The sequence below is a fragment of the Synchiropus splendidus genome, chromosome 3 (assembly GCF_027744825.2).
Source record: "Synchiropus splendidus isolate RoL2022-P1 chromosome 3, RoL_Sspl_1.0, whole genome shotgun sequence".
Lineage (NCBI taxonomy): Eukaryota > Metazoa > Chordata > Actinopteri > Syngnathiformes > Callionymidae > Synchiropus > Synchiropus splendidus.
In genome coordinates, this window is record NC_071336.1 from 20,442,713 (window position 1) to 20,463,585 (window position 20,873).

A 20,873-nucleotide genomic window follows, 5' to 3' on the forward strand; every position below is an offset into this window, starting at 1 on the left:
TCTACAAAGATGCTAGCAGATTTTTAGCTACTGCAGTTTGACTTGAAATTATTTCCATTACATGGCACCGGTTGGATGTTTTTTCCCTCTCAGGAAAATACGACTTCAAGCAGGATTTTAATTATTACGTGTTGAAGGATGTGTATAGTGACTAATAAATTCACACATATAGTGATGATTAAAACTTGCGAAGAAACAGATTAACAGTGTTAGTAAGCACCAGAAGCAAGTGGAGAAAGACCTTGCACCAGTTACAGAACTCTGCGTCTTTGTGAGAATACGAACTGGCACTCACATTACGTCCTTTCCTTATCATGTGCGAATGTATATACAGTTTGTGAGTTTCGAAAAGGGAATATGCATATGCTTCTTATAAGCTTGAATGTTTGTTTAATAAAGCCGAAGTGCACAAGAACACCAGAAAGGGACTTGTCTGTCAGAGCAAATCAGAGGTAAATAAGAGAGAAATAAGGCATGAAAGCAGAGCTGCATGCGAGCAATAAAGCTATTTAACCGTGGATCTTTTCGGGTCCAACGCCCTTGGGTGTCACAGGCGCGTTCCACTCTGTTAATCTGTGTGTAATAACTGAATCACAGAGCAAAACAATTGAGAGCTGTGCCCCTTTTCACAGGCCAAGCAGCCTTGAGGCAGATGGTCAGGCTGCTGAACTATGTGGATAGGGGACGCCTCTGTGACTGAAAATGGAAAGGCAGACAAGAGTTTTCTCCCATGCAAGTAAAATGAGAGACGCCGACCACAAGAGCCTTGACTCCAGCTTTCTGAACCAATCCAAGAAAGAGAGAAAAATCAAGACACAATAAAGCCAAAGCACTCTGGCAGCGCACACGTAAACAAAGATTCTTCCTTACAATGTGACTTTGGGACATGCTGCGTCAACTCCAATCCCCACCGTTCCATTCTCGTTAAAAAACATTCAGGATTTGCTTTTTCCGTTCTCTATCTCCGTCCCTCAGGGATGTGATTAGTATTGGCTGCTGCTGCAGGAGACATATGGGACCTCAGCTAGTCGTTAACCTCTCGGCTTGAAGGGGCCCCACGACACTGTAGGTATTCAGATGTGCAGGCAAGAGATAGATAAGATATATTGGATGATTTGGAAGTGAGATGGGGAAAGAGTTGAAAGCAAACTCCACGGCGCTTCACTTCAATCATCTGATTTAAAAAACACAGCGATTAGGTTTGTGGGTGAAACTTTTATTGGATGGAGAACGTGCATCTATAGTTTTGTCTTGAGTTGTTTACTCTTGCCTGGAGGGTGTCATTTGCTTTGAGCAGCCTCAGACTGACCTGAATGAATCTCCACGTTTACAGATTTCTCTAATGAATAACCGTTCTAATGGCTCAAACTCACCTGAATTATTTCCACATCGCATGCATGCCACAGTGTTTCAACAACTTCTCTGAACACAAAAATGCCTTGGAAGATTTAAGCAATCAGAGGTCACCATTTTTCAGCCGACTGTCATCACCCCCCTGGAGATATGGCTGTTTCTATTAAATTACAAATTCATATTTTCCCTCCCAGAGGTCGTAATGATTCCATTCTAATGAAAGATTTGTTCCTCCCCCACCAGGCCTGAGATAATGAGATATGTCTCCCCACAAATCTCTTTGTTTTAAATAAGTATAAATGAGGTCATCTATAGGTTGTGTGTTCAAGCGGCTGCGGTCACATCACTGTATTATTGATCAAACAGATTCTGGCTCTACCTTCACTGCTCTTTGATGTTCACCTCAGATGATCAAGTCTCCCTCTGCCCAGTATATCAGTGCAAGATCAACTTAGAAACCAATGCAACCAGGCGACTTGTTACCATGGTTTCTCACAGCGAGAACATTCCAAAGCCACCAGGACTATTGAGGTTCACCAGTTGGCCAATATATTCAACATCTGAAGATTATGAAGGGTAAAACAAACTAGATTAAGAGTGATTTGACCACACTTGACAGGGCATCGGTAACCTTCGCTTCGTACAAGATGTGTTATGGAGATGTTGAGCCCAAAAACTCAGTGTGATGTTGTCTTCACTGTAAAACAATGTCCACGCTGGGAGAGAGACAGAGGGTGGTAAGACTCTCCTGGTGCAACCTCTCCGGCCTCCTGCTGTCATGTCAAATCTTTTCATTACCAAAACACAGACATCACAGCCGCACTAAACACAGGGGGATACGAACTGAATATGCTTTGATTTTTTTTTTTAAGAACCAAGACAAGCATAGGAATGTAAAAAAATAATAATAATAACCAGAGGATGCAGCGAACTAGACCAACCATGCATTTCTCATGCATCATTCATGGAACATCAACATTTCAGGGCATAGTGCACAGTTTGCTAGCGAGGTGCACGGAAATCTGTGACGGAGTGTGTGTGAAATATTATTCATGGGAAAGAAAAACTTGATTAAAAAGAAAAAAAATGATTTGATTATCCTCTTGTTAAGAATGACAAAATCTTACCCTGGAATATTAATTTTTTTTTGGAAATTAACAATGACAATTATGAATTGACAGCTGCTTTCCTCATTTATACATAACACTCGTCCTTTCATCAATACATAGATATGTATCCATTGGTGTGTATATATATATATATATACACCAATACACCAAATATGTATATATATATATATATATATATATATATATATATAATCGATCGATTTTTAACCGATCGATTTTAGAGATATGTATCTATTGGTGTGTGTGTATATATATATATATATATATATATATATATACACGCACACCAATCGATACATATCTATGTATTGATTGTATATATATATATATATATATATATATATATATATACACACCAATAGATACATATCTCTAAAATCGATCGGTTAAAAATCGAGGGTTTAACAGTGTAAAACAACAAGCTCGAATACTTTTTTCTGGATAGGTGATGTAATGACATGAAACGTCTGAGAATAGTATCTGCTGCAGGTTATAAAAATAGAAAGGAAAAAAAAGGACGTGCTGATGCCTCACGGTTACATTCAGATGGAATGCAACAATCTAGTCCACATTAGGTGACTATAAGACTGGAAAACATGCAGAGATTTAATGGGATCTGCAATTTTTAACAACCATATTTTCACTTCAAAGCTGCTTACAATTCTGTGAACATATTAAAGTTTTTTTTTTCCAACTTCTAATTCTTCTCATCAGGATTTAAAGTAAGGCACTAAAAAGAATTGGCACAAAAATAATCCCTGTATCTGACTTGGCCTGTTGAGGACATTGGAATGGGAAATGAAGGGATTACAAAAGGAAATATGTTTCTTCTCCTTATTCATTTAATTCTAACAAGAGAATGAAATTAAAATCAGACAGAGGGCTATTGGGGTGTAATAGATTTATGGTCTCTCTCTATTCCTTTCATGTGTCTTTCTCTTCAATATTTTAAGTCTTTTTCAATCTCTGGCACAAATCCTGAACAGGCAGCCTGTGAGTTTAATTGGTCCAAACAACAGCGAGGGGCATCTTGTCTTAAGAAATGCCATGTTGAATTTCATAATGAGAGCATTTGTTTTGCAGGTTTAAACTTTACTTGGAAAAAAATTTAAAAAAAATTAAACCCCAAATTCCCAAAAGATCATCCAGGTGGCATATTTCGCAGTGAAAAAAGTGTAGTCTTTTAAAGCCCATTTTCACATTTATATTTTACTTTTACCAACTCAGAGAGGTTATATTCAGTTAGTCAGTCAGTTAGTTTCAGTGCACGTTGGTCTGCCCTATCTAATTTGTAGGTTTAAACCAGGAGCACACACAATCATAAAGAGAAGGTGTAAGGAGTAAAATGTAAAATTGGAGTCAAGTAAAAGAGAGTAATCTCACAGCAGCATGGAAACGGGCTCAGGCTCTTCCACAGTTCAAAACAATGGAGAAGTAAAACACAGCAGAGACGTACATCTATTGTTTTACACACACTCTTTATCCATCTGCATCTCCGATCCTGCAGATTCCAGCCCTAACACATGCCCATGAAGGGTTCAACGCTCATACATTATGAAACGTCTCATGGCCAACATGAGCCACATTTTCACAAGTTTTCACAGCCCAGAAAATGTTTTTCTTCTCTGTATAGAACTAGATGCAGGCAACTTCTGGGGTAGCACTGTGTACATAAAGTTAGAAATTCATGAGCCGCACAATAACCAAGTTCATTTATATGCAGATATCAACAGAGAGTTACTTGATGAATTATACATAGCAGATGCAAACCACAGAAGACTGATGAGCCCAATTAATGTGCACTTTCAGCTCCACAGCCACATCGCAGTTGAGATCTTCATAGTAAATGTACGGGGTAAGTGTCACTGCCAGAGAAATTCAGGCAATTCAGCATTAAAAAAAACATAACATAGAGTAACTGTATGAACAGCACGAAGAATTAATGAATAAATTATGGGGTGGAGAATGGAAGCTACTCTGAGTTGATATTTAACTTAACTTAAAGAACAGAAGATGAAGAAAAAAAAAGATATTTATCTATTATATTACAAGTTTGAGTGGAAAATATTTTTGTTTTTCCCTCACCAAAAATGATGATGATTTCAAAAATCATCACTCAGTTGCAACACAGATTTTTATTTTCATTGTGGTTTGAAGTGAATACGGGATGACGAAAACCTCAAACAATTTCGGAGGTAACCGCTACATATAAACAATAGAGCCATACTAAATTCTATTCAGGATGGGATTAATCTAATTTGAAAGACGCACAATAGAGTCTCAACCTCCTGCCTGTTACCGAGTTTCATACAAGAGTTGGTCACTTGCGGATTTTGAATCTAAAATGCCAACTACATAGTGAGTTTCTTCCCCGACTGGAGCAGCTTAAGTATCTCTGTGTCCGAAGTGTCAATGCAAACAATGAAGTGGTTCAGCGTCTTCAGTCACAAGGTGCTGTGGAGAAGAAACAGCCCGACGACGCCTTGGACGAAGCCAGCCAACATGACACGAAGGGGTTGCTGAACTCTGGAACGCTGGAAAATAAGGTGAGAAAGCACAACAGTTGTCCAGGGAAACCTCTGCAGGGAATTAAGTATGCGGATGAATTTCAGATTTTGCCCTAGAAGGTTGCAGTTTATTTACCATATTATGTTCTCTTGTTTAAATTATATACTCACCATGTGACCTTACCAGCTGTTAACACAGCAAGAAAGCACTGACATCTTTTTCTCAGTGAGATTAATTCTTTTCAGGCCAAGGCGATAAGGATGCGCTACTCAAAGTCTCCAAGGGAATCTTATTATAAAGCACGTTAAGGAATTAATGTGGCTAAAGAAAGACAAAAATGGCTTGATTGGACACTCAAGAGTCACCATTTTGACACCTGGAGTAGCACAATCTTCCACCTTGTTGAATTTAATTGCAGATATATTCTCTGCATATTATCAGCCCTTAATAAGGGATTTTCTCATTTCATTCCTGCAGCCTGCTGATATTTAATCCAGCAGCCAAACCAGCATAATAACAAAACATCTGAGCCTTCAGTTTTAATATTCTTCATTCCTGAATAACTCGGCAGCAGTCTGAAGCTTAACAGTCCAGGAGAGATCGACTTATACTTTTGTGAGCATCAACTCAGAATACGCGCGGTGTTGAGTGTAACAAAAGATGCCTCTGGAGGAATCGAGCAGGAATAAGAATGAATAACAGTGCGGAGCAAACAAGGCTTAGAACTGACATGAGCTTCGCACCAAACAAACACAATGCACGTGAAAACAGAAAACCTGCCTTTGTTAGCCAAGGGAGTGTGAAATGAAATCGAATAATGTGGACAGCGGGTGTCGGGGTTTGACTGTATGCAACTCTCTGGTGTCAACCAACATCAATAAACAAGCTAATAAAACGGCCAGTGGTCAAAGCGTTAGTCCTGCTGCTGCTCTTCTGTGCCGCTAAAAGCATCAAAGGCTAAACTGTCTCAAATAGTTTTCCATTTCAGCCTGTTAACATCTGCAGGGTTAAAGGGACGTGGTTTACCATAAAATAAAACTGTTATTCTTTAGTAGATCTTAAGCAAATAATTGAGATGAATGACCAACTATTTCATCCTACAACAGGGGTGACGAACTCAATCACAGAAAAGCTCAAATCTCAACCACAGTCCAAGTTGGGGGTGAACAAAAATTATCTTTACTGAAAGGACAGAAAATATGAGTCGGTCCGTTTATTTCTGAGCAAACAGTCAAAATACAATAGACCTAGAAGAACCACACACAGTATCTACTCACTTTTCTATCATATTCTTCTTTCTCCAGATGAATCAAGTTAACTTGATTCTTTATGCATCAACACCTTATGATATAAAATTGTTCCCATATTTAGGGGTAATGAAAACACTGCTTCTGCAGGGCAATATATAAATATTGTGCCATATGACAATGGTAGTTCGTGAAGGATCTGCCAAGTTAGCGGATCTTATGGATCAGCTGTGTTGCATATACTGTATAAATCGAGCACCCACTCTCGTTCACAGATGTGACAGTGCACACTGCGCACTCAGATACGCACACACCGTCACAGCAGAATGGAGTCTTCTTCTTCTTCGAAAGGCTAACACGATGTTTCACTTCAAACTTTTATTTACACTCGTGGAGCATCAAGGACGGTTTACCTACTCAATAAAGCCCTCCAAACTGTGAACACACATTGAAATAACGCTTTTATGAAGCAAGTTGAGATAATGAATTTGAAAATATATATAAAGTAAAATAAGGTACATTCGGAACTGCATACCAACCACAACACAGTAGAAGCCAGATAAAGTTGCCAAAATGGATATCCTAACTATGAATCTGTGTCAGGAATCTTTCATGACGTATACTTCTCAGATGGACATGAAAACGCTAAAAAATATTTCTAAAGCAGATGGCCTTTTAATAACCTGGTTTATTATTAAAAACAGTTCCACTAAAAGAGACAACATTGGTTGCTTAAGTTTAGATAGTGTTTTGGTGCACTTAAATCCTGTTAAAATGACTTGACTGATATTTTACCAATTGAAAGGAACCATTTTTGATGCAAGACTAGTGTTGGTTCCTTATTCGTACATAAAGAAATGGTTTGGCTGCACTGATCATATGTGAGGAGGGGAAAGGAAAATTAAGGTAACATGAATTATCCTTCTTTTACCTATGACCCATTTCCTTTCTGGTTAACCTCCTTCACCTGACTTAAAAAAAGAAATGAACTGACTCTATAAAACACAGTGCTTTCTCTTCTTATTGGTCTTTAACAGTAGCATCTCTATCTCCTTTTCACACCTTTTCCACATCTCCCTCCATCCCACCCCCCGTGCAATGCTTTGGACTTGAGCAAATGCGTGATTGGCAGTTGAAATTGTCCACAGCAATACAAGACCGATAAGAATCAGAGTGTGATACTGGCAGCCAGGTTGCGATTTATAACGCTTGGATAGGCTTGGGTTATTGAGATACTCACCAGTGTGACTTAACAGGGTCAAGTATAAGCCGAAATCTTCCCAAATTCATATGTTTAAAACAAAAAAAGGTATTGATACATGTGTACATATATATCAAATATTATTAATGAAAGTGCAAAAAAAACACTATATGCAATATACACAATGCCTCAGAAATCCATGCGTAGATATCAAAAAAGAGTGCCAATTTGCCCGAAGAACACTGACTTTCCATTATGCCAGACAAAACATGGATATTCAGTTCAAAGCACATTAGAAAATGAAAAACTGAAATTGTGAATTTGTAAACAAAAGGGTGTGAATTGCAATGTTCTCAGGCCCAGCTCTGCATCGGACAATAGTTTCTTGATCAGGCATGTCCACAGCCAGGCCCGGGAGAAATTCACAGCTATTAATCAAATTTCATACAGCCTGCAGCCTCTGTCATGAAGTGTATTATCTGCAGTGCAACACCACTGTCAACCGCAGAATATAAATACATTATAAACTGCAAGGATGAATAATACTTGCCTAAGTACTTGCAATGAGTATAAATATACTATAGGTTGTAAACATCACATTGCCACTCGAGTAGTAATGAAAACTACTGCATGGTATCTGAATTTTCATTGTCAACACTGACACTGGACACTAAAATGTGCTCATTTTCTTCACTTTACAGCTCTGAATATGTTTGCAATGTTTCGGTCTTCCATGGTTAAGTGCGATGGTTCTCTCTGTAATAGTAATCCCACCCACTGCAACTCTGGGTCACTGTGCATACTGACCAATCAGGGGTGACTTTAACAGAAGAAAAAACTATGGATAAATGAAGACAACCGGGTCTGCTCCTGTTGCACACTTCAACAGGATAGTTTGCAAGCATGTGCTTTGTTTTGAGAGCTCCCATCGGCAGCCACCGCGCACTGGATACACATTGTGGTGTCGGTGAAAGGGATCAGCTAAAGCACTTCAGGACATTGTTTGGGCTAATCACCAGTGCAGTGGTATATGAAATATTTATATCACAGCAAAAATAAACGCTGGTTTCCATTATGAACCTGGTATACAGTGGGGTGTCAGAAAACATCGATATTCTCAAATATCATGATAATACTTGATATTTTATGTTGCAAATATCAATATTTAATCGATAGATACTTGGATATGCTGCTGCATTTGAGACATGTGTTTACTAATGATGCTTTCTTAGTGTGCACTGGAGTTATTTTAGACATTCATTCCTCTATTGGAGAGAAAAATTTTTACGTAAACTTTGTACCGACATAACAACTGGTTTTCACGCATATAATACTGTATTGCATTATCTGATTACGACCCCTGATGCCTTTTATTACAATAGCAATATTGTTGAACTTCATATTGCATTATATGGTAATGTATTGTATCGCCACTCCTGTATCAGTTATCGTATCGCAAGGTAACAGCCCTAGTATGGACAAGCCAATGCTGCAGGCCCACAGACAAATAACTACTGTTTGGCAAGATTTATTAAATATGTTTATCTGTACAAAGTAGAATGTACAGTACTAGTCCTGCCTCCTCTCATGTCATGCTGGGCAAGTTTCCGCACACATCCAACGAGGCAGTTGATGTAAAGGAGCTGATTGATGTTTGTTTTGCAGCTTCAGATTCATGGCAGATAAATGGCTCAATGTTAGTTCTTTCATTTACACTCACCGGTCGACATGAATCACTTTCAATTAAGCAACTATCAGTTCCGCAGGTACTGTCATCGGGGATGATATAGGAGGGAATTGACCGCAGGTGGCAATTTCCTCTTCTGAAGTATGAGAAGTATGAGAATTCACAAAGCATGGGGGCAGAAAGCAGTGCTGGAATACAAACTGAAGCGCAGGTGTCACGGACAATGTGTCATTTCCCACATGAACGAGAGGAAGGATCGCATATGGCTGTTGGTAAAGGAGACACAGGTGACAAAAACAAGCACCCCTTTCAGAAAACATGCTATTAATACCTCAGTGTGTGATGATCTGTATCCAATCTGCTAGCAAAACAACTTGCATGACCACGTTCCAATAAGAATATCAGGAAATTTTGATCACGGGACAAGAAACAGCTGAACAAACGTTGCTTGTGTTTTGCATTGACTAAAACTCCCTGCCTTGCTAATGTCACTGTGGTGCACCAAGAGTGACATATATATATATATAATTTTTTTTTTTTTTTTTTTTTTTTTTTTTTTCAATATCAACATTTATTAAATAAATATTCTTTGCATCCCCACAGAAAACAGTCCTCTTTGTTAGGCAACAGGGCCATCCAGTCAACCCTGTACTAATGGTTGTAAAGATAAGTCAATGATGAATGGATTTAAAAAACGGGATTATTCGTGCTAGACTGGCTGATGAAGAAGTGTTATATACATTGCATATATTATTGTGATGGATGACATGTATCCTCAGAAGACCTCATTTCAACATCCACCATCTGGACATTACTTATTTATGAGTTAGGTGTTGTATGTGTGTGATGTAAATGTACAACACTGCAAAAGGGAAGGGCTACAAAAACACAACTAGCTACATTTACTTGTGAATAAACATAATATTTTTTAAAATGCTTTAAAAAAAACATTTTAACAAACTCATGTTGAGCTAAGTTGGAGAGTAAAAACAGTGTGCATTTGATATATGCATTTTAAATAGAGCTATAATCATGAAACAAAATGTGGTTGATCAAAATAGAAGTGGCCAGTTTCCTTGAAATAACACACAAGTGTGAAGCTTGAAATTTGCAAATAAAAAAAGAAAAAGCGTTCAGTAATATTGCTTCTAGCATATTAAATTAAACATGAGGTCAGTGACAGAATGTAAGAGAAATAATACCACGATCGCAAGTGTGGATTTAAATTGAAATTAAATCCAAATTGAATCAAAACAGAGTCTATATTGTAATTTACATGTTTTATTTTTTTGAAAAAATATGAATCATATTTTTGTATTTCTGTAGATGCACAGAGAAAATCCTTGTTTCAGTTCACACTTGTTTCTGTTCTTCTGTGTTTTTAATGCCCCCCTGTGGTGACAAGGTTGCAAAAACATTAATACATAAAACAACAATTTATTTATTTAGGAACACCATAAACACTTATCATAGGTAGCAACAGCAGCATTGAGCTAAGATTCAGCATTTGGAATTTCTCATTGAATGTATTGTGGTGGACTTCACAAAGATAAACCTGTTGCAAATATATGTTAGTTATTTCAACAACAGTTTCATCAGACCATGCACTCACCAGGCACATGCATACACACACGCGTCACACCGAGACACTTCCAAACTCTGTCATATATGAGCAATCCCACCCCGGGCAGTAATTCTGCCTGGGGAAATCAAAATGATCTGCGCACAAACTACAGCTTCTCTTTGATGGCAAATTAACTCCGGCAGACCTGTCGAGCTGAACCAATTATGAACTCACCTCTTCTAGGCCTGAACGTGATGTCACAGTTCATTTGATGTATATTGCTATATTTCGTTGGGGATGCCCACATCATGCTGGACAGTCTGAGCAATTTTTTTTTCCTAGTCCCCCAACAGCATTTACATGGCAAAGCTGCCGCTCTTCTTTTTTTAATATTCATATTAATATTTTTTAATATATCAGTTGATTGTCTTTTTTTGCATTTGATCGTAAAATATGTCTGCATGTTGACTGCCGAATATAAATATATGACATATCCTCAGAGCAGATCTATGGCATCCTCAACATTTTGTAGAAATGCACATAATTTCAAACACTGTTTTGAGATATAATAGAACTAAATTATAGACACTTATTCCCCCTTCCCAGCCTCTTACCATTGAAGTGTTTTTTTTCTTTTTTTTTTTACTTTACACCTTCACAAACTCGCCTCCACCTTTGAGTGGTGCTTAAAAGCCACCCTCACGCACGACCGTGAAAGTCTGTCTCCATTTTCTCCCCTGCCATTTCCACCACTTACCCCTTCCTGTGAATTCCCCCTACTCTCACCTGCATCCTTAACCCACTGTCCCATCATGCTGTTCTGTCACATCACAGCTCCCCTTTTTACCTCTGTCATTTATTTCCCTCATTCTATCTTTGTCCACCATCATGCTAGGAGCTGGAGTGAGAGACAATAGTGGTAGAGACGGAGGAGGGGCATGGCCTGACAGAGGGAGTCCCATCTGCAGCTAGCTCATTAGAAGACGGGTGGAGAACGGGCAGAGGAAACACAGGGAAATGCTACCACAAACGCACCGCTTCAAATGTTTCCCACTCAAACACATCACTGGCCTGCTGGTCTTGCTCCAATACAACGCTGCCTCATCGCTCTCCCGGCTGCTCTCCCCGGACCCTTTCCCTCATTAATCATTCCAAACATACAATACAGAGAATTTGGACGGAACCTTGGACTGTGACACCAAACATGATGAGGGCTTTTAGTCTCCCCTGAAATCAAGATGCGCTGTTCAGGTCTTCAGACGTTAAATCCAGAGCAAAATGGAGTAATTGCACACACAATGAAATCACTATTTTCACTTGATTTCTACAAAAAAGCAAGAAGCATTCTGCAGGAAGGATTCCGTCAACAAAGAAGAGCGTTTCATAATTCAAGGAAGAAGATGATGTTGTCCTTTGTTACGCCCCAGTCTAAACATTACTCCAATCTCTTTCCCCCCAGGAGAAATTAGTCACTGCTTTCCTTCCCTAACTGGGATGTCAGCGGGTCAGTGACACGCCACAATCCCGTGAGCTATAATGTCCTGCTCAAGGACACTTTAGTGATAAAAATAGGGCCTTGAACTCATTTCATCGTGACCTCTGAACACAACAGACGTCTGCGCTTTATGACTAACACACAATATGATGTGCCATGGATTTAATTTGATAGAAAAGCCATTGATCATCCATAAGCACATAGTATTGCATTCTCTGTTGGGGGGGTGATTGCAGGTTATGGTGGTTCAACGCAATTCAACGTTGTTTTTCAAATTGTAATTAGAAATGTGACACGGTACACTTTGGTATAACAGTAAAAGGAAATGTGGCTGCGGGGGTCACGCTGTACTAGAGAATACAAGGCTAAATAACAACAATGACAAACGCATGGCCATCAGCATTAGGGCAGAGCATGAACAAATCTGAGAAATGCAAGACGCCCCATAACAGTGGTGGGAATTGGAACATCATCACAGCATTGAAACAACACTCCAGTGGTCTGAGTCAATGCAGCACTACAGCACAAACATGGTACCACACTCAGGCCAGTCTAGAGTAAGGAAACACATATATCAAATGAGTATATAAATGTAACTGGATTCAAGGGAAAGCCAGGGTAAAAAATGCTGTCATAGAGATGGAAGAGCAAAAGATCTCAGGATAGTTTGGACAAATACAGCGGCAAATAGTGGAGAAAAAGCCAGATTGTAGAATCATAATTATTATCGTAGAGAATTTCTATTAAACACAGATACACCACTCCTCAAAGACCATCAGAGGTCGCCGAGTTGTGAATCTGACTGATGACGACTGGACAATGTGCCAGTTTAAAATACAGTATATTGTGTGCATCTATTGTTGTGCACTGATGTTGGACTGATGGTCTGTTGTCTTTGACCCTGAAACAGCATGGAGTCAATTCCAGAGACTCAATCTCAGTGTGCTCAGTAGAGATTGATTGTACGCTATTTCACACTATTTTACTGGTCGTTGAAGAGAGCACTGTTTTATATTTTTATGTTTTATGTTTTTTGACTGTCACAATATTTTTCATTCAATTTCCTTTGTTGAAAGAAAAACAAGACTAGTCTAGTCCAAACTTTATTTAATTTTTTTTCGCCCAGCCCTAACCATCATCTTGTTCATTTTGCGGTACACATTAGGAGTGAGGGCTGAAAATGTTGAAAAGATCCATGCATGATGCATGATGGCCTTAGCATTGTTATCACCTATCAACATACGTGCACCATACATTGACCTCAACACTGAAGAGCCAGCCTCCTTTATACTGAAGCTGCTCTGTGACAGCAGTCCATCGTAGTGTGCGAACTGTTTTTTTGTTTTGTTTTTTGTATTGTAGCCATTGAACCACTTGAGCTGGGCCATAAAACCCATAAAGCAGACCATCCACCAAAACAGCCATTAGAGTACTCAGCTCAATCGCATTCTCATGACCCACTCTGAAGGAAGCAATGATGATCAAACCCAGAGTTAGAGTAAGATCCCTCCATCACATATCCATGTCAGGGCTGTGCCGTCTCCTTTGGGACACCAGGAGTGGCGCTAAAAGTTTAATGGAGCTTAACACGCATGTGATGTCGTAACAATTCCACAGCAATGAGAAGGCAGTCAAACATCTATTAGCGATAGCACATCGAGTTTTTTCTTCATGTCGTTAAGCAGGCTAATAAGTATCTTCTCACCACCATCGGCATCAAGTCCCCTGATTTATGAGCATATTGTAGCTTTCAATTAGCACCTCCCATGTGCCCATGAATATGCAATCCATGCAGCTCAACATATGTGGACCAAACATCAACCAGGGGATTCACACCGCACTTAGCAGATGTACAGACTGGGGAAACATCTGAAAGACATCAAAGCATCGTTCGCAATGTTTTGATTCATGTCGCAGTTGGAAGCATTCTGATCGGACTATTGAATTAAAAGTAGAACATATCCAATGTACAGGAACGATAGGACGAAAGAGCTGAGCCGAAAGGTAAATCCGTTTCTTCACAGGGAGTCTGGACCCTGAAAGCTCAGCGAGCTGGATTAGGCTCAAATGAGAACTGCTGCTTCTCCACATCAAGAGAAGGTAGCTCAGGCATCTTGTTAGGATTCCCCCTGGACACCGCTCATGTGAGGAGTATGTACAAGTGAGAGCAGCCCTTGATGCGGACCAAGGACATGGTGAAGAGGTTCTTTCTCTTGGTTGACCTGGAAACGCCTCAGCATTCTTTGTGTAGGAGGTTTAAGGGGAGACGACAGTCTGGGCATCTTTACTGCAGCAGGGTGAGGAGAAGATCATGAATGGAGAGTTATATTTATGTAATCACCTGGAGCAAATGAGACGGGTTTTCTCTAAATCTATCTCAATATATTAGGGTGTCTTTAGAAGTCGAAGATTCAGTGTTTTTTTCCACAACCAATCAAATCCCTCTCGAGCTCTCCTCCCCCTCCAACTGTCTTGGTCTTCTGTACACATGAAACGGGGAGCATCATCTTCAAGGGGAACTGAAGCAGTGCTGGCAGAAACTTCTTGACTGTCCTGTTTTCACTTTGAAGCTGGCTCAAGAAAACGGAGCAATATATTGCTTTCAACGCCACATTAACGCAGGTATAATCGGCTTGACACGCTGGCACAGGAATATTTGAGATTGACAGAAATAGCGATTTCCTAAAAAGAGGTCATACATACATACAGCAGAAAGCGAGTTCTGATGGTATTCCATAAAACCGAAGACTAGATCTCGGCTAAATGTGAGGCTATTTAGAAACAATTCTATAACACAAACAAACTGGAATTCAAATTTAAAACAACCTCACTTGTGAGACAACTATTGAGCCTTTCCGTGACCAGTGCTACAGCTTTTGTGTTGTTTCATGAGTATAAAAACAAAGCAGTGTACTAGTGTAGTAGAACACCATACTATGGCCTACAAATAAAATAATGGTTTGTTATTTTTTAGCGCTGTCAACAAATTTAAATTTTTAATCTTAATTAATCACACAAAAGGAGAGTTTACTCACGATTGCTGACAAATGAAACACACATTTTGTTTCTGTTCTCAACGGAATTTTATCAGCACAAGAGTGACCAATAGCATTTACAATGTTATGCCTTTAGCATGTTTTGTAACTTTTTCAGTGCCTCTCAGGTTATTCTTAAGAATGTTCACGACAGTATATGTTATGTTGGGTAGTTGCACTAACCAAATGTGGGCATGAGGAAAGCATTATTGGTCACGCATGTGTTAATAACATCATTATTAGAACAGATACAAATTTGCCATGAATCACAACTCAGTTTTTATACTATTCATTGAATTAAAAATCGTATCGTAAAATCGTAACAGTCCAAGATTAATTTTTGTTTGTTTTAAATTGAATTGATAATACTGGTCTGGGATTTTTGCAAAATTGTGAGACAACCAAGTTAATATTTCAATCATATTTAGTAAAGGCTTCTGCATGGTGACGGTATATTCACCACGTTCTTGGTTTACCAGAACCCGGGAGTTGAAGGAATAAGTGAAAGAAAAATGATGATTGGATTTTCCTTTTCCTTCACAATGGCTGAGGGTCAAGCAGAGAAATCTTCTGTGATGCTGCTGTTCCAGAGAAGTGATAAGTGTAACATAAACTCTTCCTGTCCCATCATCATGACTCCGGAAGCCAAGTGTACAGCCAGCTCATCCTGGCAACTCTTCAGCCAGACGTCAGCACTTCATCCTGAGAAGGCCTGCCAGTTACCCCCCCGCCCGATCAATACACACCGGCGGCTAGCTTTCCCCTCTTTTCTCGCTCCCTCTGCTCGCTATGACACTATAAAGACAGCTCTGTTCTGCAGGCTCAGAATAGTGATTAGGCATTAGCCGAGTGCTGCTGTGTGAATTAGCTTAATCTGGGTCTGCAATGAAGGACAAGGCTATTCGTGACCACCAGAGACTCTGACTGGACATAAAAGAAGCTCATCTTTAGGAAATTAAGAAATGTGTGCATGGGCACCAACAGTCTTGACAGAAAAATTGTTCAAGAACAAGGATGCAACTGAAAATTTGTCATCAATTGTTGTGCATCATCGAATAATGGGATTGAAAAACAGCAGTTCCATCAGTCTAACTGTAATATATTCGGGAGTTGCATTACCTACATAGAGCCTTATATAAAGCTTAATGAAATAAAATTCATATAACGTAATAAACAACATTTATGCCCTTCTAAAACGCATTCACTTAAACATTTTGAAAGGCAGATTAAAATCCTATCACTGAGATCAAAAGAAATGACAGCACAAGCTCCAGCTTTAGCTTCATGTGTTTGTCGATGGTTCTTTATGTGCTCATCATTTTTTAGATCTGAGAGGACTTCCACACCTTGGTGCTCTCCACTGAACTAGTCTATGTTCACACAAGTTGAAGCAGAATAAAAGTGGGGCGGCAGTGGGGTTGCCTTGACCGCTAGTTAAGTGTGACAACACCGTCATGTGAAAGGGATCATGAGATGCTATATGATGGCCTTGGTGCTTGTCATTTGTACTTTATTTCTTTTTCCTTTACAGAATCAGTCTGAGGATGACTGTGGCCAGAGTGGAGAAGAGTCCTGCACCAAGTCAGCCAAAAAAATCTCGATTTTGCAAGGAAAAGAAAACATGATTTGTGTTCAAATGGTGCCAAAAAGAAAAATCTAAGTTAAAAAAAAGCATTGGAAACTGGCATCTCCACAAGATGACAAAATGACAAGTCAGTCAGATATTCTGTTTGTTTGTTACAACCAAGCATGGCAATGAGTTTCGATCATGAGAAGGCAATTCCATCCTCTGTATCAGTCATATATTTGCAGGCGTGACTATCCAATAATGATGAAGTCACGGTTCGAAACCTCGAACTAACTTTTGTGGATTGCACTGGTGAACCGACTTATCAGATTCCAACCCAGTGTTTTTCCCTGTCTCAACATGCCGGTTGGTTCAAAATTACGTTTGGGAACTGGAATGAGGACAGTGCCCGTGTTAAAGGCCCCTGAGATGAGTAGTGTGGTCGGTACTCCAGTAAAACAGTTCAAGCAAGTTCCAATATAAATTCAATGTCCAACAGCTATTTTTCAGACCCTTCACCAAAGCCACACCTTTGGAGCTGCACAGCATTGATTCCCGAATTTCTGGCTGCAGTGAGATCAGAGAGCATGGAAAGGAGGGGCGGGACAGTTGAGTATGTCGAGACGTTCCACCGTCCAATAGTTTTGAGTGGGTCAAGTTAAAATGTCCAAACAGTGTTTTTACAGTACTTTAAGTTATTTATACAATACATGTTTTTTTGTTACAGTTTTTAATTCATAGGTTGATTCTACCTTTAAATTCTGTCATTGAGTTCTGGAATCAGCAGTGCGGTCACAAATATATGTTCACTCTACTATACAATCTACTATACAATCCTTGAGTGACTGCTTTCATCTGCAAATATTCAGTATTGCCTGCTGCCAGTTCAAGTGGTCCACTGCAGTACACTAGTTTTGCAATGGGCACCAGTATTCAAAGCAAAAAAAAATCAGAAAGAGAATTGTAACAATGTCCTGAAGACATTGAGGCCACAACTTCACTACTAGTTTTGCATTGCTACATTAGCGACGCCTTCCACTGGTGTTCACAGAGGAAGGCAGCGAAGCAAGTCGACTCTGATCCAGTAGGACAAGATCAGACATGAAGAAGTGGAGATGTTTGAAGCCAAAGCTACAAAGGTCAGATGACACATGGAGAGGGGAGACAGTGGACGTGTTTGAAGTGATGGTGCCAGGTAAAAGGAGAAGAAGGATGCAACCAACAAAGTTCATGGCTGTGATTTTTTAAAAAAAAGGGCATGAAGAGGGTAGTAGACAACATTTCAAGTGAAGAGCAGAAGGGAGGAGGAAAATACATTCAAAATTGTCCACCTGCCAGTCAGGTTCAGAGAATCTAGAATGTCATTTCTGTCATTCTACCGTGCCGGTCAGGGAAACGACACAAAAGCAGGCTTAGATGGAGAACAACTCTTCATGCCAACTATATGACCGAGTCTTATCCTCCCTCATTTGATTGCCACCGTCACAGTGCATTTCCACATCACGCACAACAGCAGCCCAGCCCGTCTACTCCTCCTCCCCTCCAAAACATCAGCAGGATGCTTTATATGCCCTTGACAAGCAGCCAGCAGCTCTGTTAAAAAAATCAAAACTATTGCTGTGGAAATTAGTGCTTTGGAGACCTGTTATATTACCACCAGCAGCGCTGGGCGCAACACAAGGCAAAGGTGTTAACTCATGCACAATGTGGCTGTTGAATTGAATCAGTGGATACTAAAAATAATGGTTGAAAAATGCCAGGGTGGGGAGGATTCAATTATTGCTGCCTTTGTTCAGGGAAAAAAACACATCTGCGTTACTGTATTTCATCAGAGTGACGTGTAAAAAAAGGTGTGTGCCAAAGAGTAAAGCAAGTTGAACTGAAGGGTACTTGATTTTTGCCACAAAATAATCCTCAACCATTTCCTTTCAGTCTGTGATGGGAGTGTCCTCTTGTGCTCCAGGTTCAGAGATCAGCCACCAAACACACCCATCTTCAGACCCAAACATGACTCATTCCTGAGGTGCCATGGTTCCAATATGCCCTGACATTTGCTGTCAACTGTTTGGGGCTGCACCTGCTTTCCAGGTGAGAGCAAGGTGACCACCTTGGACAAGGCACTTCAGTGAGCACAAGGCTTGAGACTACCCTGACTGATGGATCATCTCTACGCAAAACTATTTTATTTTCCAGAACTTCATCTTCCTCTGAGGTCGTAAAAGATGAGTAGCTTTCAGAATATGGTCGAGTCAAACATTCTGTTTCCTGGGCAGCAGTTTAAACTAAGGTAAAGTTGAGAGCTGAAATGGACCGTCAGTACTAGTTCGAGCTGCCGTCGTCCGAAGAGGCACTTCAGATCCATGCTTACTGTGATGTTGGGTCTATATGGGTCAGTGAGAAGCCAAATATCTGCGGGGTCATATTGGACGTTAAGCTTGTTAGCCAAAGCAGAGAGCATCATCCAGCAGTTTGCCGAAATCCCTCCACGTCCACGCTTGTTCCACGAGTCCGATTCTCAACGCAGCATAAAAAGCGATTAAGGAGATGTCACCTTCTCCTTGTCTGGTGGAGCCTCAGCGAGCGCAGACAGCTGCGACTTACCGTTAGAAGATCCTTGCCACCGTCAGTGACCGGCTGCTTCCCTGGTCCGCCTCTGGTTCGAGTCAATCCGCAGTGGGATCAGATTAAAACGGAGTAGTGTTGCTTTTCCCTGCGTGTGGAGCTGCAGGCGTGCATTGGCCGGGGTGCGGGTCCAAAAGGTGTGAGGCTGTGCGGCATCCGAGGGGGGGATTCCGGGACGGGTCGTGGGCGCGGAGGAGCAGGAGGATAAAGCGAGAAGTCCCAGTGCCAAAGAAAGAGAGCCGGAGCGGATGGGAGCAGCGACGGAGCGGCGACAGCGGAGGAGAGAGGAGGCAGACGCTGTCTCGGAGCCCGCGCGCACGTACGCACGTGAAGCGGCGCGCACGCAGTCCGGCTCTGGCTCACCTGCTGTCTTCGGAAGGAGATGAGCGTCTCCTGCTGGGCGAAGGAGAGAAACGCGACATGCAGCTGCAAAGGAAACGTCTGAATTGAAGACTGGTCCGATGAGATAAGACAAACGCTTTTCACATTTCCAATAATGGACACAAATGTCGCCAAAGAGGGTCACATTCCTATTCATTTATGCGTATGCTCTTTAGAACCACATACTGAAACAGGGACAGAAGAGGTTATAAAATAAATAAATACATAAATAAATAAAATAAATAACAAACGAATTAAAAAAAATGTTTCAAAAACGTTATCACATGTTACAAAGTGTTTACAATATTAATTATTATTTTTAATACATGACAATAAGATTCTGTTTGAGAAACATATGTGTGCAGATAATCTATAGCAAATTCATGCACAACATGAAAATACAATAGCAAGGCACATGATTACAAAATAATTTTGCTTTTCTCATTTATTCTGGGTGGGCAATACATTTAAACAAAAAGGTCAATTAAAGCCACTACCTGCCTAACTAATGTGGCGTGATTCATGCGTGAAATTGCAGAGAAAATAAAGGGGAAAAATAGACAAAGGAAGGCTTAATTCATTCAAGTTTTATTCAGTATTGAATTAGTATTGACCAACAAATACAGAAATTATTTTTGGAAACATTTCAGGATGATCAGTTCTTTATTTTCATTCTGACTTCATGTGGGCCGCAAATTAAAAAAAGAAAAGAAAAGAAAGGTTTAAAAAAAGACACATTTTCACATTCACATTTTCATTGAGAAATATGACTATTGAGTGGAAGTTTTTTTTAACTAGACACAAGTGTTGTAAGGAAATGAACACTTCAGGCACTTACAGCTGTGGGATCCAGATACGTCCCATAGATTAGGTCTTCCTTCATCGACCAGGTGGTTGCCTGATTTCCACTCTTAAGCCTATGAATCGTCTCCACTGGGCCTCTTAAGAAGAAGCAACTCAAATATCTGGTCACAGCTTATCTTCTCTCCAGATGTTTTTCCGATCTGCTCAAGTCTTCGTCTAATATTGATCTGCAAACACCCCATGTGCCTTAAAATGTCTCCAGCTGAGATTATCCAGAGG

General features: G+C 40.1%; 1 protein-coding gene across 7 annotated transcripts in view; it reads right to left on the reverse strand.

Annotated features, from left to right (window-relative positions):
• ctnnd2a (catenin (cadherin-associated protein), delta 2a) overlaps positions 1 to 19,690 on the reverse strand; it is a 240,219-nt gene extending 220,529 nt beyond the window's left edge. For all 7 annotated transcript variants that reach the window (XM_053858318.1, XM_053858311.1, XM_053858317.1 and 4 more), the window contains exon 1: positions 19,389 to 19,690. The gene's annotated coding sequence lies outside the window, so the exon portion shown is untranslated. The remainder of the gene's footprint in view (positions 1 to 19,388) is intronic.
• Between the last annotated feature and the right edge of the window lie 1,183 nt (positions 19,691 to 20,873).